This window comes from Chelonia mydas, chromosome 15, assembly GCF_015237465.2.
Source record: "Chelonia mydas isolate rCheMyd1 chromosome 15, rCheMyd1.pri.v2, whole genome shotgun sequence".
Lineage (NCBI taxonomy): Eukaryota > Metazoa > Chordata > Testudines > Cheloniidae > Chelonia > Chelonia mydas.
The window spans coordinates 22825258-22852616 of record NC_057856.1 but is presented as its reverse complement, the minus strand read 5'-3'; the positions used below and the strand labels follow the sequence as shown (position 1 = coordinate 22852616).

General features: G+C 44.3%; 1 long non-coding RNA gene across 2 annotated transcripts in view; it reads right to left on the bottom strand.

Annotated features, from left to right (window-relative positions):
• LOC122463054 overlaps nucleotides 1-27359 on the bottom strand; it is a 113215-nt gene that overhangs the window by 58494 nt on the left and 27362 nt on the right. For both annotated transcript variants that reach the window (XR_006286033.1, XR_006286032.1), the window contains 2 exons: nucleotides 23721-23771; nucleotides 21786-21867 (listed from right to left, as the gene is read on the bottom strand). This is a non-coding gene — a long non-coding RNA (uncharacterized LOC122463054). The remainder of the gene's footprint in view (nucleotides 1-21785; nucleotides 21868-23720; nucleotides 23772-27359) is intronic.

Genomic DNA, 27359 nt, shown 5'->3' with positions numbered 1-27359 from the left:
TTAGATGGACCACTGGTCTGATGCATTATGGCAATATCTATGTTGCTATGTATAAACCATTTATTTTTGACCAGCTCTAAGATGTAGATATATCCTATACATGTGGAACTGATCTGATACACTGCAAGACCATGTGATAAGTCACATTTAACATGCATGCATCTCTGACCAGGTCGTTGCATTCTGCCCACAATGCTTATTTCCCTGGAAGTTATTCTAACATTCCAACACTCTGAGCTGATGCAAAAACAGCCACCACTTAAAATTTTGATATAATCAGACAAAGATGAGGATAGGCTGAGCCACGTTTAAATACAAACGTTTCAAGAGAGCAACTGCTGCTCTTTTTTGGCTGACCTTTTTTAGCCAAAATTAATTTAGGGTGGATGGGAAGTGTAAGACTGACAGTGATGACTTTCTATTTGTCCTCTGAATGTTTTTACTTTCTTCCGTTCCTCTCTCTGGCCAAACTTTGTTTAGACAGAATTTAATGCTGGTATTTTCAAAAGGACTAAGAGCTAAATTTTCAATGGAAGTTGGGTGCCAAACTCCCTTAGACTCCTCTAGAAACCCCAGCCTGAAGTCCTAGAAAATCGTAACTTCTTACCTAGCTCATGATCAGCTGGTCACAAAGGCACCACTTGCCACACTCCTTCATGTAGATGAATAATAATCTCTTACAATTACCTTCCAAAGCATCTTTTAGCCCAAAAGGATCCCAAAGCATTGTCTGCATATATAGAAATCCCATTACTGCACTGTAGCATATTGAAGACTCACCAGTGCGACGCCTCCTGCTGGTTGTCTTGGGAATTAGTTCAACTCCAGCTCTGGATCACCCTCTGCTGGCCGGTGTCTCACCTGCCTCAGGCCCCGCATCCCTTCCGGTCCCCGGTGCCCCTTTACCTCAGGGTTCTACCCCAGCAGAACCCCCACACTCTGGGTCTCCCCTCCCAGGGGAACACCCACCCCTCTATCCCCACCTTGCCTCAGTGGCTACTGCCAGTCCTCATCTAGCCCCCTTTCACAGGGACAGACTGCAGTCTGTAATGACCACTCATCATTGGTAAAGGGGTAGGGCCTACTCCCTTTGCCTGTTCCCGGGCTGCCCCTCTGCAGCCCCAGTACCTTTTGTAGGCCTTCACCAAGGCCTGCAGCCTGGGGGTTTACCAGGCTGGAGCTCCCCAGCTCCCTTTGCCCTTTCCCAGCACTGCTCCGCTTCAGATACCTTGGTCCTAGGTAGCTAGCCCTTTCCACTCCAGGGCTAGAGTGAGACTCCTCCAGCTCCTGGCCCCATAGCCCTTTTATTCAGGCCAGCTGTGGCCTGATTAAGCTAGTCACACTTGGGGCCAACTACCTCGCCAGCCTCCCTCAGCTGCCCTTAATCCCTTTTACCTTGGAGTGGGGCAGCCGCCCCACTACCTGCTCACTTTACTGGTCACCCCTGGGGTGGAAAGGAGCACCTGTTTAAAAGCGTACAGCAACACTACGTAGCAAAGCATGACAGGAAGTAAAAGACACTGCATCCAGGTGAAACCGCAAGAGGGTGTAGCTATGCAGAACAAACAAACTGCTGACCAGTTGCTTTGCTAGCAAAAGGCTGTTGCTTCCTTTCTGCACATCTTCTGCCAGTAATATTCATAACAGTAGGGGGCACTGCCAGAGAAGGATTTTTCACATACTGCTGCTAAAAAGAAAGGAAGCGACAGGTAGACTATGTCTGGGCAGTAGGAGTCATTTCAGGGAGAAAGAGAGACCAGGTTCATTTTGAAGAATACTTGCAAAACTGCCATTGTCAAAAATATTCTGAACTAAAATAAAAATGAATAAATAAATAAATAAATAAATACTTTGAACTATATCAAACTTCCTCTTTGAAATTCATCTCCGTCCCTTTGGTATTTCTTGACATTCAAGATGAAGTGTTTTCTTCGAGCAGAAAAAAAAACCCAAAGTTTCTCAAAGTAAGCTTCTCATTAAGAATACGTTGTTTTTTCTCCAAGTCTGCTGCACTGTAACTGCAAACTTACCCCAGCGCCTCCTACAGGAGGAGATGAGCCTCATTACTACTATAAACATCTGTGTTTCACATAGACATGGACAGAGTTCCATTCATGGATGGCTGTTCCATGATATACATCTTGGGACAAACTGGCAATGGCTACCACAAAGACTGATTTCTTGTACAAATGTTGACCAATTACTTGTAATGGTAGAACCTAGAGATTCTGAGATTGCAACCACATTGTGCTAACTGCTGTGCATACTTAATGAGCGATAATGCTTGTAAATTCTGTAGGGCAATCTAAATTGATATGATGGACAAAAAAAAGTATAATCCCCATTTTAGAGACAGTGAATTGAGCAAGAGACATTCTGGAAGGATAAACATCTGATGAGAAGGGACATAAATCAGAAAACTAAAGTCCTTACATTTAGTCTGCATTAAGTTTAGCTCTGAACAATTCCAACAATTGATAATAAAGACACAACAATCCTTCGAATTACCAGGTCATAGAAGAATTCTGAAAATATCACGGATAACCATGTCACCAATCAAAAAGCATTGGAGATTATTGGAACCCAAATGCCAGTCACGTATCTTATGGAAAGAAAGATCCGGTTTCCAGAAGGTTCATTGGGTGATGCATGTTTACAGGCAATGGAAGGGAAAGTTGATGGCAGAAGAACATGAAGAAGAAAAAGAAGATCTTGGATGGCCCATGTGGCACCTTGAGTGGATCAAGAGGACTATTCATCCACAAAGAGATTAGCAGGGGATAGTACAGAACAGGCTACCAGCGTTGCAAGCCTCCCATAAAGGAGATGCCACGTAAGAAGAACTGAGGCGGAGAGAAACAAATTAAGATGGAGACTGCCCAAGCTTGTTGGTCTCAATAAGAGAGAGCAATATTTTCACAGCTAGCACAATATGACTCTTTACATCTTTTTCTTTCTTTCAGTCCTCTAGTGGCTGCTATAGCCCCTTCGCTTTTCCAACTGAGCTCATACTAAGGAAGCTCGGACAGGTGAATGGACAAGAGACCGGAGGGGATGGACAACTCCAGCGAGTTCTTCATTTGCTTGGCACTTTTCTGAATGGCAGGTAAGGAGCCAAGCAGCCACTGAAAATATCCAAAAAGCCTTTAAGGAACAAGAAAAGTTTAACAACCTTTCTCTTAAATCTGACATTTTTATTCTGTGCTCTCGTTTTAAAAAGGAAAACAAACAATAAATCATATGGTTTGGGGCTGTATCTCCAACAAAACCCCTACAAAAGCTGTCTTGAAAGAAGCATCATATCAACATCTCCTGGTAATTGAACAAGTTATTTATAACAAGCCTTTGAGCAGGACTGGAATATATCAGAGAACACCGTTTTCCTGGTTCAGTTTTTTATGAGAGGTCGGACTCAGTACACAGAAGGTATATGTAAGGGTATTTGTTTGAGTCCAGTAAGATCAGGAATAGCTATTGTTTTGTCACACCATGATACAATGATACGATGTTGCCGAGAGACATTTTTTGCTTAACTTTCATGACCTTTGACTTCCATTTATGAGGGGCAGGCACCATTAGGTTGGTCCTGTGGGTTGGTTTAGTGTTGTATCAATCCATTTTTCTTTTCAATCTGTACAATGGACAGCTGCAAGCTGTAATGGGTATAAGCCAAATCCATAGTGCGTCTGACAAGAGACGTATATAGGGCCTGATTCTCATATGCACTTAGGCAAGCTTAAACTGTTATGGCATTAAAATAGAAATATATTACATTTATACCCACTTGAAGCCTCTTTATACTGCCAAATTGGTGTAAACTGGCTTCCGTGTAAATGAGAATCAGGCCATACAGCATTTAACCCGCTTGCAAGGTTTGTTATCCATCACCTTCCATTGCTGATCTCTTGGGATAGCTGCCTGCTATTGCTTCCACCTTATGATCTTAGGCCTTTAGCTTAAATGGGAGACAACCGTGTTTTGGAGTGGGAGGTCTCCAATTCTATCTGCAATGACAACCCAATCAGAGAAGTTGCCACAAGTAAATTAATTGACCAAATGCTGCTTCTTGAACTGAACGTCTAATAAAAAAAATCATGTCCATCTATCAGCTGTTTAATGTTATGAGCAAGTTGGCCAGAGATCAAAGTAACGGAAGGACTATCTTATGACAGGGAATTGGTATTTTCTCAGTGTTCTCTAATTAGTTATTAACTCCTGTAAAAGACCTCAAAGAATTATCCTGACAAATTTCTTGTCCACACAAATCCTGCATTATCTGGACACTTTCCAGCTCCTTTGAACATTGGATTATGCCAGTCTGTTCTGTGCATTTGTTTGTAATGAGAATGTCATAGACTGCAATCATTATCTGGCTTGCAACAGTTTCAAAACCAGCCACTGACTCTCACACCCACTGGTTGTTTAAAGAAAAGAAAAGAAAGAAAAGTACAAGACTGACTGGATCCTGCCAGATTTTCTAAACAACCAGTTCCTGCTTTTAAATCAAAAGTTGTTCTAAATAGCACGTGTATGAGGTATGAATTCTAATTCTGTTCAGCAAGAGATTTTACTGCAGGAAATATGGATACTCTGTTGTACCGGATACTCAGAAGACCCAATCCTAGAATGCTCACTCACCCACGTGAGTATTCCTTACTCTTGCCAGTGGTCCCACTGACTTCAGCAGGACTAGTTACATTAGGCAAGCATGCAACTTGAACTACATGCCTGTGCCATTACACAGCACACCCAGATCTTGAGTCAAGGTGGGCAGAGTTACACACGTGCTTGCTTCTGCCCTGGCGCTAGGGGATAAGGAATGGGCGGAGCTTGGCACCATCCTTTATTTGCTGGTCCCCACAGCTGAGGTTGGGGTGTAGTAATTCACTGCAGCTGTTGACTATTATTACTAATTACTACCTCCCAGAGCAAGAGGGGGAAGGAGCAAGCAGGCAATTATGCCTCCTTGAGCCACAACCCCATGCTGACTGTATCCTTGTGACAAGATCTAGCCCTCTGACTTCAGTGGAATGACTCGTCTGAGTAAGGGTTGAAGGATTGGGTCTACAGAATATATTTTGTTATAAGATTTATTACAGTATCTTTTTTTTTAAACTATGAATTGTCATAAACACACGAGTGCCATGCTCAGATAAAATTGATTGCTCCACTGTAAGGGCTTGCAGTAATTTTAGAATCATTCCTCTCCCGTGTGACTTGCGCATAAAGCAATCCTTCACTTGTATAACATAGCCCTCCACAGGGGACACATGACATTTTGGGTACCTGATGTCGTTTCTCTCTAATTACACTAAAGCAGTACTAAATATGGCCCCCCAATCCTGAAATGGGCTGAACCCCTTCATGAGTTGCCCAGCCTTCTCAACTCCTGGTGACTCATTCGGTGCTCAGCACTTTGCTGGATTTGATCCCATTCTTTCTGCGCTCCAGATTACAGTCATTTATGATATTAGCGGAACCTCTTGCTTAGCGATCAGTAAAGAGCTGGTGTCAATTATGTAGTTAAAGTAATGGTCAACGGTCATTTACTTTCACTGTGTACTAGGATCCTTAACTTTTCATACGTTAGAGTCTCTTTTTCTTCCTCACTCATAAATGCTGGAACTAGAGGTGCTGCCGCACACACACCCCCACCAGCTTGAAGTGGATTCCATCAGATCTGGTGTTTGCAGTTTGGTTCAATGGCTCCTAGCACCCCCATTATACAAATTGTACCAGCCCCCTTGCCCCAACTTCTCTTTTGTGCATCCACCTTCCTCTCTTTTTCAAAGAATTTTTAACCTATGTAACTAAGCAACGTGGAGTAGATCCTACGACCAGCATGGAAAAGGATAATTTTAATCAAAAATGATTAGGGGACTGTGGAACACATGACTTAGGAGGAGGGGCTGAGGGAACTGGGATTGTTTAGTCTGTGGAAGAGAAGAATTGGGGGGGGGGATTTGATAGCTGCTTTCAACTACCTGAAAGTGGGTTCCAAAGAGGATGGATCTAGACTGTTCTCAGTGGTAGCTGATGACAGAACAAGGAGTAATGGGCTCAAGTCGCAGTGGGGGAGGTCTAGGTTGGATATTAGGAAAAACTTTTTCACTAGGAGGGTGGTGAAACACTGGAATGCGTTACCTAGGGAGGTGGTGGAATCTCCTTCCTTAGATATTTTAAAGGTCAGGCTTGACAAAGCCCTGGCTGGGATGATTTAGTTGAGGATTCGTCCTGCTTTGAGCAGGGGGTTGGACTAGATGACCTCCTGAGGTCCCTTCCAACCCTGATATTGTATGATTCCATGAATATTTCAAAGATACATGAATCTCAGTGGAATACTTAATCTGTGCTTCCTATGGCCTCAAACCTGCAAATACTAGCTTCTGGCTACAGTGCTTGCTACTGTTAAGTAATCCCATCGCATTCCCAGAGACTCAGACTTTAAGGCCAGAAGGGACAATCATAATCTACCTTAATATGCGTTAATTTTAGCTCACAAATGACATTCATAAGCCCCTCGAGCTATATTTTCCACAGTGACAGGTATGTTTCTTTTGGGTTTAACCTGCCCTACAATAGTCCATAATGAGCCACATGACCCACATTCCAACAAGAAGGCGACTGCGTTCCCCACGCCCATACCAATCCCTTGTGAAGGCTTACACATCCTGAATTTTACACGCTGCAGTCAGTAGGAATAAATACAGTGAGTATGTTAACATCATAAGAAGTTAAGCATATTTGTAAGTCTCTGCAGGATTGGGGCCAGAGTTATACAGCAGCTTTCATCCTGAAGGATTTTGAAGTGCTACACAGAAGGCATTTCTGAAACCCAACCACATCAGGGGTGGCTGGGAAGCAACCACTCAACAAAGCCCTGCACAACAAGGAAGGAAATGTTGGCCAAGGACTCCAAAGCAAACCTCTACTCTAAGAAAAAGTGCTAAAGGATCTGTAATTCTGCACAAAACAGAGAGGACTTTGGTTAAATAAGGTCTCATCCAAAAAGATCTCACGCACTGAGCTGCATGGAATGCAATTTCTCTACCTCAGAAGGGTCAAGGGTGAGTTGAGCCCGCCCGGGATTTGAATCGGTAGCTCCACGGCTTCGAAATGCAAAGCTTGATACTGCTAACTAGTATGGCTAGATAATGCAACATGTCAAGCTGAGCTATCAGACAGAAAGGGGGTGGGACTACAACCCTAAAAGGCTAATTAACAGGACACCAGTGCATGCTCACTCTACAACCCTGAGCAGAAAATAGGCACTTAACTAACAAAGAAGGAAACCCCAGCAGAACCTTTACCAAGGGAGTCATTACATGCAGACAGGAAAGGAGAGGGAGCAGGGAAGACAGAAGGAAAAGGACACACCAAAGATGGCTCTTTTCCATCCTCAACTGGAATTGAACAGAGTGTTTAATAATTGTGATAACATATACAGGACCAGACCTTGAACTGTTGTAGATGGACAAAGCTCCAGTGACTTCAAAAGGAGCTTTACCAGTTCACATGAGCTGAGGATCCAGCCCATCATTTTCTTTTTTCCTGGATGAAGAGAAATTAGGGTTTTTTTTCGCGCCCTCCCATCTCTCGCTGTTGAAGTTCACCAGCACCATGAGGGTAAAAGTCAGGCAGTTCTAGAAAAAACGTTATTCCTCCACTCTCCATTCTTGGTTATACTGCGTCAAGGCCGAGGCTCCCCTTCATCTTTTTTTGGCTGATGGCAGCAAATCAATGTGCGGTGAAACAATCCAACATGTCATAACCCCCCCCCCACGCCCTCCCCAGCAAACAGAGCAAAGACAATTACTGCTCTTAACAGAGAGTGATACTTCTCTACGCTAATTAGGTGGAGAGCGTTCCCTGGGATTTGGTGCCTGAGTTTGAATGGGAGGTTGGAACCAAGTAGGGTATCTAAAATTTCCATGGCAGACCATTTTTCCTGGTATGTAATCCATCACTGCAAAAATGAACAGTAATTTAGAATGGTGATAATCCTCCGTACCATTGACCCTGAAGATCTTTATAGCAACAGGAATGAGATCAAAGGACAAACAAAGCCTTTTAATCCCTCCAAGTGCGAGTTCAACCTAATCTTACATTTTTGTCTGTTAATTCGCTGCAAATCTCCTTTTAACTTGGTTTAACATTCATTATCCTTTTTCATGCCCTAATTTTACAGAAAAGTAATGTGTGAGGCTAGGAGTACATTCAAACCTTTCTCCAGGGGGGTGGCATTTCTTGTATGAAATGCTCATTTCTCATGCTAGCTATTGGGGGCGGGGAGGTAGGTGGAGGGGAGAAGCATATGTGCTAAATGCAAAGGGGGATTAAGTTTGATAAATGAGGTGTAGGAAGATTCCTGGGAATTAGCTAGCCCACTCTCTTTTATCAGTGTGAAACCTAAACAATAATTACGAAAATCATTTCAAGATAAGGCTTTAGCAGACAGCAATTTTCTTGCATAAAAAAAAGTTTACTATGGATAAATGAAATCAGGAGGGGACTACATGGCTCAGTGGGTTTAAAAACACCCTAGGATACACATTTATTATTTGGGACCCGGATTCTTCCAGGGTATCCTATTGCTGTTAAAAGAAAAGGAGTACTTGTGGCACCTTAGAGACTAGTTAGTCTCTAAGGTGCCACAAGTACCTCCTTTTCTTTTTGCAAATACAGACTAACACGGCTACTACTAACACTATTGCTGTTAGAGGCTCTTACTTAAGAACATAAGAATGGCCATATCGGGTCAGAGCAAAGGTCCATCTAGCCCGGTGTCCTGGCTTCTGACATGGCCAATGCCTGGTGCCCCAAAGGGAATGAACAGAACAGGTAATCAAGTCATCCATCCCCTGTCGCCCATTCCCAGCTTCTGGCACTTGTATACAGCGATTACCTCTATGAGCATGGCAACAGCCTTAGACAGCTAAATAATGCTTCTTTGTATGGACCCAATCCAAAGTCCACTTAAGTCAGTGGCTAGTCTCCTGCTGACTGCAACGGCCTTTGGAACGGGACCTGCTTGCAGTACTCCCTATACCAAAGGAATCCAAGAATAAAGCAAGCACTAAGGTAAAGTTATCTAGGTGCAAACATACAAAGACTTTAAGGGCAATGCCTCAACAATAGCGCCTTAATTGTGAGCCACACATGATACACTTGCATCGGGCCCAATTCTGCCAAGTGCCTTCAATTCCCACTGAAGTCAAAGGGGCTACCTGTCTTTAAATTTAAAGCACCTATTAAAGGGCTTTTGCCAAACCAGGAACACTGCTGGCTTTTATAGGCATTAGTACAGCGCTGATCACTGAAATATCTGACAACCACCCTCCCCCCACCTGGTATGAAGAGATCTAGGCCACAAGTTCCTTAACTCAGACTGTTCCTCTAAACTGAGCAATGAGGAAATTGCTGGAGCCACGTGGGAGAACATTGCAGAGCAGGCTTCTAGCTGTAGCTGTAATATATAAGTCCTGGGCCATGAGAATTTAGAGCTTACAATCTTTCTTATTTCACCTTTTCCCCCTACACCAGGAAAATGAATTCATAGGGAAGATGAGCTTCTTCTACCTTTTGAGTATGCCGATACATAAAAAAAAAGCAACCTGCAGCAGCATGTCTCAGAGCCCAGGTCAACTGACTCGGGCTTGTGCTATGGGGCTAAAAATAGCAGCCTAGTTGTTTGGGCTTGGGCTGGAGTCTGGGCTCTGAGACCCACACCCCGCTCAGTGGGTTTCACAGCCTGGGCTCCAGCCCAAGCCCAAATGTCTATGCTGCTATTTTTACCCTGTAGTATGAGCCCCACGCGTCCTAGTCAGCTGACCAAGGCTCTGAGCCTCCCCGCAGAGGGTCCTTTTTTGACATACCCTTTGAGACAATCATACTGCACCATGTTGGTAAAATCTGAAAGGAGAGAGTAGTGTGGGAACTCAGCTGGCAGATCCAAATGTCGGTGCTAATTTTCACCACTCAACCTTTTAGCCACAAGTGACCTACAAGAAACAGACTGGGGGTGGGGAGGAATCCCACACCCTCTTGAGCACTATTCAGGACAGCACTTAAACACATGCTTAACTTGACTTCAATGGGACTTAAGCACGTGTCAAGCTAAGCAAGTGCCAGTGTGCTGGGCTAATTAGGGATGCACTCCTGAGTTGGAGCCTGTGAATGGTAACGTTTCAACTCTCCTTATGAGGCTCTCTAATTAAAACCATCTTTGGTTAATAACTGCCATACTAATCAATGGTTTGGGGCTCCAAGTGCTTATCAGTAGCTGGGCGAGCTCATCCTATCATTGTGCTTTGGGTTTAACTGGTGCTACTAAGATCTTTAGATGCCTAAGTTTTGGCTAGGAACATTCTTGGGACTATGCTGTGACTTGGACCGTACATTAGAGCCAGGGAGTCAAAAGGAACAAGACCTTCCATGACGCACCTGCGCAAGCAACTGGACCTTGAACCCAAGTGTGTGGTAGTAAGCAGGAGTTGCGCACACCTTTCTTCCACTCCCACAAGCAGATCCTTGGCTCTACATGTCCTGCATGTTGGACAGCTCAGCTAAGCCAGTGCCGGGGTGTTGTATTTGGCTCCTGAACAGGCCACAGCAAATTACCAGCCCTCTGCAAGATGGTGTCACAATGTCTCCCCAACTGCTCCTGGGGGCCTGTAGCTTATGTAATGCTCCTTGCTCAGGGCTTTGCCTAAAGTCTCTTTCTAGATCTTGGTAATTTTTCTTCAATCAGTCACATCATTAGTAATCCTACAGGGCACCTGCCCTTCCAAACCGTCTAAGAAGAGACTCCTGATTAGAGATGACAATTCCTTGTCACTGCAACTTCGGTTTTGTTCTGCGCTGAAGGGGGGGGGGGGGGGTTAGGGCACTGGCCTGTGATGTGGTAGAGTCAGGTTCAAGTCCCTGCTCTGCCTGATTCAGAGCAGATGTTTTTCCATCCCTGATCGTGCTGAGCAGGGACATGAACCCAGTCTCCTATGTTCCAGGCCAGTGCCCTAATTATCCCCAGCTATGGAGTGTTTCTCTGGTGGAAATAGATTGGCACTACTAGTTGAAACCTATTCAGATATTTCTTTGGGAAGGGGGGCAAATTCCAATCCCAACCCTACTCCATTCCGGTCCTCACTCAGTCCTACCCTCCTGCAGGGACCATGGTTCTTCCTCAGCCAGGAAGTCTCCCCTCTAACTCGCACAACACGTGAGCTGGTCTATCAGGAGCCAAGTTCTCAGTACTCTACCACACAGACTCCCAATGTGTCAGGTTGCACATCATTTTGCTCCCCTTCACAAAGAAATATTACCCCTCTGTCTGGTGTTCCAACCAGCCCTAAAAAATTATGTCCATTCCACTCTGTGTGAATCTAAAAGATGATCCCGTTGTACTTTAAACAAGACTAAAAGTTGGTCCTGGTATTCTTGGCCAATTTTTTTCTCCTCAGTGGCTACAATTCAGTGGTCACATTTTATTACTAACACCAGACACACACAAGTCCTTTAGCATGAAAGGCAACATGTAAATGCAAAAATATTACTTTATCCCTGAACAAAGACTTGGTTGCTCCAAGCTCATTTCCTTCTCCTTTTGATCCCCGCCTTGAAGCCATCCAGGCACAAGTGGTGTAAGATCCTAATCATTGCTGTAAACCAAGTATGTAACACACACAATCAGGACTTCACCACAGCATCCAACCAAGAAAGCTGAGTGGTGGGCAAGAAAAAACTCCTCTAAATATAACTAGCTGCAAAGAGTCCAAAAATACCACACAAGTCTATTTCAATGGAAAATTCTTCCTATATTTGCTCCATTGTGCAAATCCACTTTAAAAAAAATCAGAATATTCGGAATCAGCTGGTTCTATTTCTTCATAATCAGCCATTCCTGACTGCTCCTTGGGATCATGTCATACAGGATCTGTGAGCTTCTGATTGGCTTATCCTGAAGGTTTTAATTATCTTTTATTTTAAAATGCCCCTATCATTTAAAGATACTTTGAAGGTGTGCCAGCTTTTTTATTGCATTTTACTTGTATTTGGGATATTGAAGGCTTTTAGCCATTAAGTATCGGTTTTTGCTAATGTGTGGTTAACAGCAAGTGGAAAAGCTTTTAAACTGCTCCGAGGATTCCATAGTTGTTTAATTGCTTGACTTCCTAATGGATGTAGTGTAGGATTTAATATTCTGCACTTTTGCATTGCATGCTAGAAAGAAAAAGGGAGGCCTTTAATTGCTCGTACTAAAAACTGCAGTCAATCAAGTTTAAGCTCATTCATTAACAAGTATTAATATATCTGTATGAGGAAATTAAAGACATACTGTTTACACTGCACAGGCCATTGTCTTCTAGCCAGAGCCGAACATCTAGAGTAAACTCTTACCTAAATTAGGTAAACAGAATTTTAGGGGCTGGATTTAAATCAGCTGGTTTTATGTCTGAAGGCACTTACCTGTAAGCAGTGTCATAAGTTACAAAAAAACAACAACATCCACCGTGTTAGATGTCCATTCAAGCACTGAATTACCTCTGCTCCTAGCAAAGCTACTCAGCTAGATCCTTAGACTTGCATCATTCCACTGAAATTAATGGCTACTTTGAGTTATGCCAACTGAGACCCTATGTATCGAATATCTTCACTGCAAATTGGGTCCAGATTCAGAACTAGTATGGATCACATTGTGCCATGCTTGCTCATACTGATAAGTACCTTCCTCCAAGTCATCTAATTAAAATGGAGTATTCATGAATCGGAGGGACAGATAACAATGGTGGAGTCAAACAGCCCTCCTCTCCCCTACACAGACAGGCATATGCTCTTCTTTCAATCCTGCCTTGCAGTTCTGACTGCTATTCAAACAAACACCTCAGTAAGTAATTGCACTACAGTCGGACACATTCCATTTGTGACCTAGGTAACATAATCGCCACAGAAGGCAAGCCTGATTCACACTTCCACCTCAGATGTAATCAAACCCAGGTCTCCAAAGGTAACATGCTACCCCTGTGGGTCTTAGTCACTCAATCAAAAAATGGCAAATGTAAGGCCTGATCCTCCAAGATGCGGTTGTTCCCAGCTGAGAGTACTCACCACTAGAGCTGGTCAGGAATTCTGCAACAAAACCATTTTTTGTCAGAAAATGAGGATTTGCCAAAACCAAAACTTTTTATCGGAAAGCGTCAGTTTTGAGTAAATTTTTCAATTTCAATTTCAGTGCCCTTTGTGACACAGTCACAACCCAATCCATACCATGCAGGAGACGCCACGGGATAATTTGGGCAAGTTCCCTGTTTATGTTACTGAGAGTGTTGTCCCACAGAAGAGTGTAAAGGTGAAACCTCTTTTCAAAGCCAGTCTGTAAGATGCTGATATAAGGGGTCTATTGCCCCCTTACTAACATTCAGTGGGGTGTTTTCGTTGGCTAGCTCCCAGTACTAAAAGGGAAAGGGTCTATGGGAAATCAGGACCCTGAGACTGACAGTCCCCAGGAACAATGGGGAGAAGCCAATGCTCCAGGTCAGCCTGAATGACAGGGTGGGCAGGCTAATCAGAGAGAGTCAGGAGGCCAGGGAGGTCCCGTCCTCCATGTGAGCTGGATTTGCCTGGGTCAGACAGAGTCGGGCCCAAGCTAAGCTGGGGAGCAGAGCTGGGCCAGATCCAGAGGGAGCAGAAAAGCAGCCCAGAGAAAGCAGACCCTGGGGCTGCAGCTCTGCTCCCAGGACAAAGCCAGAAGCACAGCCCAGAGAGAGCAGACTTGCCCTGGGAGCAGAGCTGCAGCAACCAGAGCCAGAGGGGCCAAAGAAGCAGCCCAGGAAGCTGGAGGCAGAGCAGCAGCAGTGCTGAGACCGAGTGGTGGAGCTGGGGCTGGAACAGCCCGGAGCTGGGTGCGGTGAGCAGCTGGGGAGAACGAGGGGGACCCTGGGCAGCGGCCCAGCACAGGGAGACGCCTCAGCCAAGAGGCTCTACAGGCCAGGCTTGGGTCGTAACTCCGACAGGGTGGGGGCAACACTGGGAAGAAGGGTCTTATCACTTAGAGCGTGTGGCCACCACCAGAGCAAGTGTCCAACCCACAGCATCCCTACAGCATAGTCAGGGCCTGAGCAGGAGGCCTGGGACTTACAAGGAACAGACTGTGAACTGCCCGGACATTCCAGAGAGACTGTTTGTGATGTTCCCTGCACAGAGTGGGGTGATGTGTTTCCTTTAACCTTTCCCATTTTTCCTTATTCTTTTTAAAATTGTTGATTAAATAACTTGCATTTTCTTTAACTTGTATGTAATGGTCAGTGGGTCAGAGAAGTGCCCAGTGCAGAGAGAGTACCCCGGAGTGGGGACTCCCTAGTCCCTGTCCTAGGTAACCCAGTAGGGTTGGGGGTCGAGCCCCCCAGGAATCCTGGGCCCAGCCTTGTTGGGGTTACGAGGACTCTGCCAGACAGGAGAGTGGAAGGGGAGTCCTCAAGGGCAGGAAGGCCACTGGGTAAAGGAAGTGGGAGCGAGGACTCAGATCCTTTCGCTAGCCCACTTCACCGGGGTAGTGCAGAAGCCAGGAAAGTTCCCCACAAGAGCGGGACTATTCCCCCGCTTACACTGACAGAATGCAGTATGTAGCATACGGTCCCTTAAAATACGTACTAACTACTTACGCTAAACAATCTGTTCCCTCTTGCATTTTGCTGTGAGACAGAGTTCCTTTCCCAGACTTGAAGGAGGGCTCTGTGTGACTCAAAAGCTTGTCTGTCTCACTAACAGACCTTGGTCCAATAAAAGATATTACCTCACGCACCTTGTCTCTCTGACAGAATGCAGTGTCCCTCAACCCAGAATTTAACAGAGCTACTATTGCTTTGCTTTCTCATCCTCTCTTTTTACACTGTAGATAAAGTTATCTGGGATTTCAAGGCAGCTCTTCCACACTTTTCCCAGCACCAGCACGGTCAGTAGAATAAAGGTGAGGTTCTGTATGCTTAGTATTAAGGAAATTTTCTGTTGGCTCACGCATGACTATCCATTGCTGGAGACAAGATATCAGACACATCAGATTTCATCAGGCTTCTGCTCTGACAGAATATGGCAGTTAGGCATAGCCAGCTGAGGGGCTGAATACACCTAGCAGCTATGGTGTCCTTAGCCACACAGCAGCCACTATCCAAACCTACGAACAGCTGGTGTGATAGGGAGAGATCCGGCCCTACTGCTCATGTGGCGGGAAGAGACTCCCAATGTAACCCTGGGAGCGGATGTGTCATTACACAAAGTAAAACTATTTCCCCTTGTTTATTTCCCCTCCTACTGTCCTTGTAAACTGCTGGTAATGGCCCACCTTGATTATCACTACAAAAGGTTCTCCCACCCTCCCCGCCCACTTTCCTGCTGGTAATAGCTCATCTTTCCTGATCACTCTTGTTACAGTCTGTATGGTAACACCCATTGTTTCATGTTCTCTGTGTATATAAATCTCCCCACTGTATTTTCCACTGAATGCATCCAATGAAGTGAGCGGTAGCTCACAAAAGCTTATGCTCTAATAAATTTGTTAGTCTCTATGATGCCACAAGTACTCCTTTTCTTTTTACCAATGTAACCCAGTGTATGATTTTGACCCAGGGCTATTGGCATAGTCTTTTTGCAGATTGCCAGCAGGGTATCTGCTGTGTTTGTGTTAAAGAATCAGTGAGAAATGTACACAACAAAAACTGCCTAATATGACAACTTTTAAAAACCAAACTTATTAAAAATGTCAGTATTGATTTATCATTTTGAGTTAAAAAATAATAATAGCTTCATTGATGACAACGCTCCTCCTGAGCAATGCACAATAGCAAATAGGACATGACAACTCAGCAGCATCACCTCCTCATGAGCACAGCCTCAAACAGACTCACAGAGCTGTTTGATCCTGCCAGCTACCCCACACCACTAGTCTCTGGTTACAAGCAGATCCACTAAATCTAAAAGCAAGCTTGAGTGCCACAGGGGAGAGGACAAAGCCAAGGTCAGAACTATTTCTCACCTCATTCACAAAACAACCACCCTTCACTTAAACACACCAGAAGAGCCTTGCATGAGGTGGAATCTTGTGATCGAAGAGATGACATTTAACCCACTGCAGAGACTTGCTACGGAGAACTGAAAGATCAGAATGACAGCGATATGGTTTCAATGGTGAACCTTCTGCTGTGCGCTCACATGCGACTCTCCAGCCCAGCCCAAACGGTAGGAGATATGGCCTCATTGTTATTATTATCAAAAGATTCCTTTTTTTAAGAGTCACGGTTCTTAGAGCAATAAAGAACAATGCTTATGACTACACGACAGCTGTGCATTAGGATTTATGGTCCAGAACAAATACAGGCTCTAAGGAGCTTATCTCCCTGACTTCATGTAAACCCTTATATTCTAGCTGTGGAGGGAGGAGCTCCCTAACCTGACTAATGGTATCAAAATCCAGCTCTAAGATATGCACATAACCCTGGAAGAGTTAACAAGTGAAGGACAATGCCCGGGGAGCAAAAATACAAGCAAAAGAGAGCTTGATACAGACTTAGGTTCTATGCATGTTATTCGTTCCTCCTCTTTTTTTTAAAGCCTTCTTATAGACATCTAGACAATGTTTACAGGAGAACTGTGAGAGATCTACCCATAATGCCACTGCTCAGATGAGGTGACAGGGAGCATGATGACTTTTAATGGATAAAATACCACCACCAGGCTCAGCTTGGGAATGCCACATGTTTATTTATTCACTTGGGTAAACTTTAGTTAAGTCTTTGAGCAGCTCATCCACAGATGTCCATTACAAAAGCGTGGCGCTTCCCAGGAAAATCAGATCATATCCCTTTGAGGGGAAGCAGCACGTCAGTTATTTAAGTACCAATGGCAGCTCAGCACCACCACAAGCCAAGCACCACTCATAGCTGAACAGCTATTACAAATAGAGATGAGCAGGATTAAGAATCTGTAACCTCTGGGATTCCAAAGTAATCTGTCAGGTGCAACCAAATACACCAGTTTCTGGAAAACAGAGACCAGATTTGAACAGAGTGTGTGAGAATCTCTCTAGTTACCAGTAAAACGGCCTTGATTTCCTTTAATGAGATGGGATTCTTTCGGCAGACAGCTCAGGAATTAAACTTAGATGAGAAATACTGCAGTGTAAAATCCTGAACCACTAAATGAACCATCTAATCACATCTGTTAACAATACAAGATACTTATTCTAGCCTGCTAGACAGTATTACTCAGTAGGTGCTACCTAGATATTTTCCACTCAGTTGAGCAAAACATCAAAGGGATCCGACAGCGGAGAGACTCCGTCTTGTACACGTACTGTAGCTTAGCTTTGTAAAGCACAAAGCAGCTAGTGAAATGTGTCGAGAAGAAAATGAAATGATTCTTTTAACTACTGGCTAGTTAAAATATATTCCCCCTAGCTATTACAAATGGGCTTATGCCATAAGCAACCTGCATTGCTACTCCCACCACAGTCCATCTCCAAAGTCATTAAATAAACCAACCTCGCAATCAATGCATTCAAAGACAAAAAGCTATGAATGATTAAACATAAACCATCCTGATTGTGTGACACTCTCTGAGGCAAAGAAGGATGCTCAAAATAAAAACAGACATTGCAACTTTAACTCATGCTTTTGTGGCAGACGAAAGACAACAAGGACAGCTAAACTCTGTAAAGAGGCATTGTGGGGTTCCATATTTGTTGTCCATCAATGGCTTCCATAGCCAGTTTAATCAGTGGATGGTTTGATCTAACTACCAACTCTACAAACGCACCCTGGTCTCGGAGAACCAAGTTTATGCAGATCCGTGTTTGCCCTCAGGAATATTTGTGCAGCACAGTTGCCCCCAAATAATTTGGGCGTCCTTGCAACTCTCTTTGCCTCCAGTGTGTGTGTTGGACCAAACCCCAGCACTTGGTTAGCAATTCTGACGGTTGATGCTGGTGATTCTGTTCATGAATTGAATCCAGCTCACTCTGCTACTGGACTGCAGAACTAACATAGCTAATGGGAGTTAAAAATCAGTAGAGTGAGGGTCTATGACTTAAGGGATCAGACCCCTAAAAGCATGCTTGCTGAAGCACTCCTTCAAAATGTTGAATTTTTAACTCTACAATGCAATGAAGTAGAGCAGCAGTTCTCAAACTTCATTGCACCGCGACGCCCTTCTGACAACGACCCCAGGAGGGGGAAGACCGAAGCCTGACCCCACCTGAGCCCCACCGCCCCTGGTGGGGAGGCCAAAACCCAAAGGATTCAGTCCTGGGCGGGGGGGCCTGTAATCTGAGCCCGGCTACCCACGGCTGAAGCTGAAGCCTGAGCCCTGCTGTCCCAGGACCAAGCCCTCAGGCTTCAGGGCTCGGGTCCCAGCAAGTCTAACACCAGCAAGTCCCAGCAAGTCTAACACCAGCCCTGGCGACCCCATTAAAATGGGGTCACAACCTACTTTGGGATCCTGACCCACAGTTTGAGAACTGCTGAAGTAGAGGACTTGTTCTAATGCAGCAGATCATTTAAACCATTCTTTACGGGGGCTATTTGTCTCAGTAGAACATACCAGCTCCTTCAGATGTGGTTGTGTGTTAATGCTCTTTGAAATTTTCCTGGAATAAAATGAGCACATATGGACTCCCACCTTCACTGGGAAAACAGTTAATGGCTGGTTTTCATTTGAGTCCTGCTATAAACTTAGTCACCATTCCATCCACAACATGAAGAAGCTACTGGGGCTTGCAAAAATCCCAGAACCAAGCTCTCTCTAAGGACTGCAACTAAATTTTGCCAGATTGATAGTACCCCAAATTAATTCTTTCTCCTCTGTGAGACTGATCCAACCACTCTGAACTCAGTGGAAGCCCTGTATCATTTATTTGCTGGAAACCAGAGAATAGCCTGCTACGGACAAGCATCACTTCTTCTTGCTTATTCCCTCTTCAAAGCTCAGAAGGACCAAACCACAAGGAATCTTGCTTGTATTGCCTTTGCAAAGGATGCAAAAGAAGAATTAATTCCCATGACCAAATTGTAGAAATGGCATAAACAATTCCATTTGAGCCTGAAGTTAATTATGGTACAGCAGCTGTCAAAAATTCAGCTCAAGTGCCTGCTTCCTAAATTGAAGGTTGGGTATCCAAATTGAAATGCCATTTTTATTAGTTGTTGACAATCTGGGAAATAGCCTTCCCTAGCAGCATGGACACAGTAGCTCCCATTAGCACTAATGGGAGTTGGACACCTACATCAAGTGGAGACTATATACACCTTGGTAACACATGCAGCGGGACTGTAGGCTACATCTGTGCTATGGTGGTTTAAGATGAATCATTGTAACATGACATGCTTGACAGCATCACCTAAAATAGCCAAAGACCACAGACAATCCAGTGTCTGGTTCCTACTCTGAGGAAGGAGGGGCATCTGCACCAACCCATTGTCCCCTCCAAGCAGCTCAGTTGTGCTAGCCAGCAGGTTCTCATGAACGTTCACCTGGCCCCTATGACCACAGCTCTGAGCACTTCATGTATTAATCCTCACTGCACCTCTGGCAGGTAGGGCAGAGTTGTTATCCCCATTCTGCAGATGGGGAACTGAGGCACAGATACTAAATGACTTGCCCAAGGGGACACAGGAAGTCTGAGGCAGAATAAGAAATTGATCTGGGGTCTCTTGAATCCCAGGCTAGCAGTCTAACCACAAGGCTGTCCTTCCTCTTGGATGGGAAAGGAGGAAGCAGTCAGGCCCTGCCTGTCGCTTCCTCACTCCTCTGTGAGGGAGGCAGAGCAGCAGCCCCTCCCAGGCTGTTCTCCCTCTAGTGCTGTGACCTGCGATACAGGAAGGCGGCACACACGGTGGAGTACGGTGGTGCATTATGCCCTCTTGATTCCTGTGCAGCCACGGACAGTGGGTCACAAAATGCCCGTGCTCTCATGAAATGAAAGTGCCCCAAATGGTTATTAACAGTATAATGGCTCCAATCCAAAGCCCACTCAGAGATTTCCAATGACCTCAGTGTGCTTTGAATGACCCCCCCACACACACATACACACCCCTCTTCATCCCAGGGAAAGGCTCCGGAAGCATTACAGGAGCACAGGGCCTGCATTATCTTTAAAATGAGACCTTGTTTTCTCCCTTTCCAAATAGGCTTCTCTTCCCTCCCCTTCCTCCCTCCCTCAGCAAACCCAGCAGTTGTCTCTCTGCAATATGACAGCAGAGCTTCGCTAGTGAGAGATGGAACCAGTTATTTTAACAAACCTCTACAAACCTCTGCTAAAACTCTGAAACCAGATCCCACCACCCCCACGAGTTCAGATTTCATAAAACAGTGACTAAGGCGATCGGGTGGCAACATCAAAGCTGAACACAAAGATGGAGCCCCATAGCAAAGGGCGTGGGCATCCTATGCTAGCTACCCTGGTTTATTCTGAACCCAGGTTGGGTGATGTAATGCTTAATTTTCTGAGGCTCTGCATTTATGTGCAGCCACTTTAGCACATTAACGATCCTCTTTATAGTTCATCTTCTGCCTTACTTTGCATGTTGGACATACATGTTAGTTTGCAAATGCAAGACACCCGTTACCTAAATTAGATTCATTCTGACATTCCTGCCATGATTAGCAGCAGTAATGAGACTACTATAGATAAACTATCAACTCATGGGGGCACAGACTGTGTCTTCCTGTAGGTTTGTAATGCACCTAGAGCAACAGGGTCCTGATCATGATTGGGCCATTTGGCGCTACCATGCTAGAAATAAATGATAATGACAATACTTGCTTCGTATCTAGTTTAAAGCCTGTGCATTGGACGGCTCTTACACATTTTCAAGTCAATGGGAGCTTTGCCATTTGCTTCAGTGGGAGTAGGAGCAATTCATTGTTTTATTCAGCTGCAGCGTGAAGGAACACAGTTCTACCCCCCCCTTCAGCACAGGACAGTCTTCCTCTGGATCTACACAAATGGGACATCATCACATCCCACCAGACCAAGTCCACTGTCTGGAACTTAACAATAGTGAGCATATTATGTCTTTTGTTATAATCCCGAAGTGCCTTCCATTATTGATCTGGCATTCCTGGAAGCAATCTATCAATAGGAAATGGAGTTAAAGCCGTTCAGCTGAAAAGAAGGGTTACTAATTAGCTGACATCTTCAAATAGCTCTCAAACTGAATTAACTCTTGCACTTAGATTCCATGTTTCATTAATGTTGCCGTCCAATCTGGTCTAAAGGCAGTGTGTAATGAGAGTTTACACATTTACCATCGATTGCAATATCAGATGCTGACAGCTCAAGGGTCCATCTTAGATAACAGCACCAGGAGTAAATAGATAACATATTTGAAAGCAGAGTTCCAAGCAGCAACAGTCTATGAAGAATGTAGCATAGAACTGCCGGAGCTCAGTTCCTCTTGTTCAGGGAACAGATGGCAATAAGAACTGATTTTGAGTAGTTATGTTATAATCCCCTCTAAGTGGTTGTCAGAATACACTGCCGTTGCTATGTACGGTAGATAGAGCAAATGGTAATTTTCTAAAGACTTTAAAAAAAAAAAAACAACAACACAACTTTCACCTCTGGAGCTGTTTCAGATGGAAACCACTGCAGCGCAATCAGAGAGGCCACTGCGAAATCAGAATAGGAGAACACTCGCTGGGCTTTGATGTCTTATTGTTTATAGGACAGAAGCGGGGGGAGGAGGGGAAGTGATTGTTTATGAGACAAAAGGGAACCTGCCTTTAAGATTGCGTCTCACCTGATGACCTCTCTTATCCTGTGTAGCCCAGCTGGTTTTCAAATGGGTCTTGCCTATGCTACTGCTGATTTAATTCCCAAGTCTGTAAAAAAAAAAAAAAAAGGGTTAGTACATAAGTGGCTATGTTTCTGCCCCCGAATCTATAGAATACAAGACCGGGAATGGGTCAATAGCAAAGCCGCAAAACGGATAAGTAACAGTCACTCTCATTCTTGGTGCAACTGGAATGTGCTGAAAAGACTTTTTAGGGCCCCCATTTACCGTTTTCTAAGAAGTGCCACCATTCTCAGGGCCCATGCATTCTGTGCATTATCCTGACTTGGCTAAATCCTGTGTGTGTCACTGCCCTCTAGTGATAGGAATAACAACTGCCCAATTACATGTACTAATACGGCTACAACTAGTGGAAATTCATCTGGAGCTCATCTTGTAGGTGCCCTTTTTTTGGGAGCAAAACTTGAATTCGATCCCTATGTGACGCCTTGAATGGCTACGCTGTGCAGAATAGGCAAGTTCTCGGTGGGCACGAATGGGTTTCCCATTGCAGGGGCTGGTAAGACCAGGATTACAATATTGTCCCACTTAACTGTTTTACCATTCCGTATAGAACTGGCCAGTCCTTAACCCCGCCTTTCTCCAGCTTTTATAACATGCGGTGACATTGGCACAAGAGAGCAACGGGAAGAGAATCAGCACCTTTCTAGGAAAAGAGGTTAGTAAATCATGTTTTATAGCTGAGAGAGGCTTTTATATTAATGAAATCGATTTGAAATACAAACCTAATCTGGATAACCTAGTTAATCCCTTGCCATCCTAATTCATGAATTTATAAATACAAATTCTCAAAGGTCTGATAAAAGTGGCAGGCAAATGTAATTCCCTTTTCAGATGTATCAAAATCATATACGTGGATTGTGTCACAAATAAAAATACAATACATCCAATTGCTTAGATAGAGCTTGAAACTAAAAAGTACAACAACATTTCTCCTCTGTGCATCTTCCATATTTTTAATATATTTTTGCCAGTGACATACAACAGGAAGATTAAATAGGATGCTGAGTTAGCAGGCAATTAATACTACCATTAATAATACTTTCCATTTATATGTAGCATTCTCAACGGAGGATCAGAAAGCATTAAACAAACCTCACACTATCCCTACAAAGAGGATAAAGATAATACTTTTCCCCTTCTGAAACAATATTGTTGGTCTGACAAGCAAGCCTGAGAATCCATGCATGGGATCATATCATGTGATATGGCCCAGAGTTGAGAGACAAACCACCACACAGACAAGAAATGAACCTCTAATTCCACCAATCTTATCCATGTGTTTCCTCTACTGTAACCGAGACTTAATTGCAAGACGCTTTCCTCTTTCCACCTTCTATTGCAACCATGCTGTCAAAGCCACTATCCCCGTTGCTGTTATTTAAAAAAAAAAAAAAAAGTCCTTCCAAGTACAAATAAGAGAAGCAATATTGTTCTCCTATGTTCCCAAAGGGGTGGGGGAGAGGGGGGAAGGATTTAGAAGTAGTCACAGCGTTCTTCCTTTATTTTCTTTGAAACGTTAATCACTCTAAGGCTACAGTATTTCACTTTGTTTCTTATATTCCCTTGCTTCCGCCGTAAGGCAATACTGTCATACACCAACGGAGGTTGTCACAGCTTGTAAAGACTTTTTTTTTGTTCGTGCTACGCTGCTGGTACAGATAATACTTCAATAGTTTTCTCAGCCAGCACCAATGTAGAAGTTGGCTCATTTAAACAATCTTGAATTATATCCAATTTGGCTGCAAGGCTGGATTTTTCATGACATTAGAGTACTGTTAAAGACTGATTTTTCTCTGTTGCTCTCTATTGTCTTCTAGTTCTTTCTAGAGTCTGCCTCACTTGGGGTGTTACCAGATTTAGCTGCGGAAAGCGTCATACCCAATTGATCCTTCCTGGTTGGTTCCTGTTGTGTTATCAGATGTAATTGGCCTAGTGAAATTAAAAGAAATGTTTAAAAAACAGTTGAAAGGAAATACCCCCCCTTTTAGAAAAATACACAAGCGTCACAGCATACTGTTATTGAAAAATTGCCTTACTTTCTCATTTTTACCATATAAATTATAAAATCAATTAATTGGAATATAAATATTGTACTTACATTTCAGTGTATAGTATGTAGAGTGGTATAGACAAGTCTTTGTCAGTATGAAATTTCAGTTTGTACTGACTTTGCTAGTGCTTTTTATGCAGCCTGTTGTAAAACTAGGCAAGTGTCTAGATGAATTGATGTACCCCCTGGAAGACCCTCAGGGGTTCACGTTCCCCTGGTTGAGAACCACTGATCTAGGCAACCATCTGGCAAGCGTTCTTTTCCTCCACCACTGGCAGTGGCATCCACATGCTTTTTCCAACCTTGGCAGTGATAAGGCTGACCTAACCATCTCATTCACAACTACTTTGTAGCATATCAGAGCGAAGAATCGCTTGGCCAGACACTGGCAGAAGTGCTAATAGGACATGATGGTGTTTTCCAATCCCTCGTCATTTTTTTTTTAAAATAGAAAATGCCAAAAGCGCTTAAGCTCTTGTTGAATCCGAGTTACTTCTATGTTAACAATGAAATGAATATTTTAAGACAGAAAGTTTCTCGATGCTGGCCAGAAAAAATAAATTGCACACCGAGGTTTTCCAAGAAAAATTTGCAACTATTGTACTCCTCCACGTTTGTTTATACAGTGAGGAGCTCCTCAGCTGGTGTAACGTGAAATTGAAATCAGAAGGACTTGGATCTGGCCCACTCCTTTTATTATCACCAATAAGAAGAGCTGCACTGATCTCCAGCTTCTCTGGATGGCCCCGGGGTTTTGCCATTCTCTAGCTTTTTAAGTAACTTCTCTGTGTATTCCATTACATTGCCACATAGACTGTTCTGACCTGGAGTTAACATTTTCCCTCCGTTGGCTAGCAAAGACAAGGCAGTTTGTAGGATTCACACAAGTTCGGGACCATCAGAAAGCCAAAGTTGCTGCTCCTAAGTCACTTAAGTGCTTTAAAACAAAACAAAACCATCCCACGTGATTTGCCCACACTCACACAGGACTGGGTCTGTGCTGAAGGTAGATATTGAATCACAAGACTTTTAAACCCCCAGCACTGGGTCTTAACCACAAGACCAACCTGCCTCTCCTTAACAGGCAGGACATTTGTACATATAAACCAGTGCAAAATGGTTTGGTTTTTTTGAGGCTACAGCACAAGTTGAAGCAAGTGCTGCTTGTAGCGATCTGTGAGAAATTCAGCCCTGTCTTCTCTACTGGGAGTTGTAAGCAAGTAAACAAGCTAAGAATTTAATCTATCGTTATTTTTTCCTCTCTCTTTCTCATGCTTCCTTTAGAATCACAGAATAGTTGTATTTTATATCACCACCACCAGTTTTCCAGCAGAATTATAAGAGAAAACATTGAGCAGATTGCAAGTTACTGCCGGGGGTGAACACCTGAACCATAAGCATAAAAGTAGTTTAGGACTCTAAAAATTGTATCCTTCACTGGGCTGTGCAGAGGTGCTACTTATTCCACCTTGTCATCATTTTGGCCCCAAAAGCTTTGTGCCAAAAAGTGTTTGTTGGCTCCATTTTGCATCTCAGAAGCTGATATGAATAATCCAAACCGCTAAAGTCTTCTTCCAGGGTCCATGACCTATTTTCTCGCATTCTAACGCAATCTTCACTCCTCTAATAGACACATCCCCTCCTCCCCAACTTCTAGATAGCCTTCTTGGAGTTAATCCAGTGGGCCTCCCACCTCTCAGTCTTCTCATGGTCCACTTCCATTCTCGGTCATTCCAGTCTCCTTTTCAGAACAACAATTATTTCCTTCCCCACCCAGTCCTTCGGCAACCCCCACCTCCACCCCCTCTCTTTTGGTGAATTAGGACCCACTACCCCCCCTTTGGGTTCTTTGAAAAGGATCTGGGGCCCAAAGTACACCACAATATTGTGACATCTCTCTCTAGATTCCTGACTATCTTTTGAACGGTTGTCAGTGTATAACACCCTCTTATTCTCTGAATGTGGATGGCAGTCAATGAGGTGCCACTAGCTATAAAAAGGGGGCATAAGGCCTGCTATAATACCATTGCACACGTGAGAAGGGCCTCTAATCTGGCTAAGGACAGAGCACAATCCCTTGGCAGACTTGCACGGTCAAAGGTAAGACCATGTGGGGGGGATGGGAGTTTGTTGGGCGTCGTAATTTATATTTCTGTGCCTTGGCAGTAAAGCTACGTCAGGTTTACAGACTGAAAACAATGGCATGGAGAGTGAGGCATGCAAAAGGATTATTTCAGGGGAATAAAGGAGGTCATTTAGAGAATATTAAAACCTGAACAGAACTTCTCCTGTACACAGCAGCTTCAAGAAAGGCCAGTATGTGGATATTATTACAAAGCAGAGGCTGGAGAGCCAGAGCTTCCGCCAAAACTCTCTCAGTGGTTCCCAAACTTGTTCCGCTGCTTGTGCGGGGAAAGCCCCTGCCGGGCCAGGCCGGTTTGTTTACCTGCCGCGTCCACAGGTTCGACCGATCGCGGCTCCCAGTGGCCGCGGTTCGCTGCTCCAGGCCAATGGGAGCTGCTGGAAGCAGTGGCAGGTACGTCCCTCGGCCCGCGCTGCTTCCAGCAGCTCCCATTGGCCTGGAGCAGCGAACCGCGGCCACTGGGAGCCGCGATCAGCCGGACCTGCAGATGCGGCAGGTAAACAAACCAGCCCGGCCCGGCAGGGGCTTTCCCCGCACAAGTGGCGGAACAAGTTTGGGAACCACTGCTCTAGCTCCATGTTGGTGCCAAGCCCTTACTGGCTCGGGAAGATCACTGTGAAATGTAGTCAAGAAACCGGCAGGGGAAGGAAACGTTAACATCACAGATGAGGGGTGGTTCTGTTTCCCCACATTCTCTTTGCAACAGGAAATCTCCTTTTAAGAAGAGGCCATTGTGCCAGGTAGAGAGTGATTAGACTTAAGGACATAAGAATAGCTATACTGGGTCAGACCAAAGGTCCATTCAGCCCAGTATCCTGTCTCCCGACAGTGGCCAATGCCAGGTGCCCCAGATGAGCGAACCTAACAGATAATGATCAGTGATCTCTCTTGGTGCCTTTTAAGAGAACAGTGCATGAGAATTGTTTTCGTACCAACTCCCCTAATGCAGCAACACCGATCTGGCACGAAATCATTTTAATATGATTTCAAGCCATCAGCATATCAATTTAGTAATTCAATACAGAGCTTGTAAGGCAGCCGCCTGTGTAAAATAATCACTTAATTACAACACTGTAGCAATATTTTCTTCCTGTTTAAAGGCTGTGTCATTTAACAACGTGAGAGGCTGCTCAGTACATAGATTGCTTTCGTCATGTTGGCCTCCTTCGGACTACTCCCCGTTATCATCCCTTCATTGGGGTAGAATGGCACCAATCCCAAATGGAAAACATGCACCTTCCCTGAAGTACAAAGCAGGTCATGGTTAACATGACAAGATTTTTCTCCGTTCCTTCCCTCCAGGGTGTATGTGTAAACATACCAC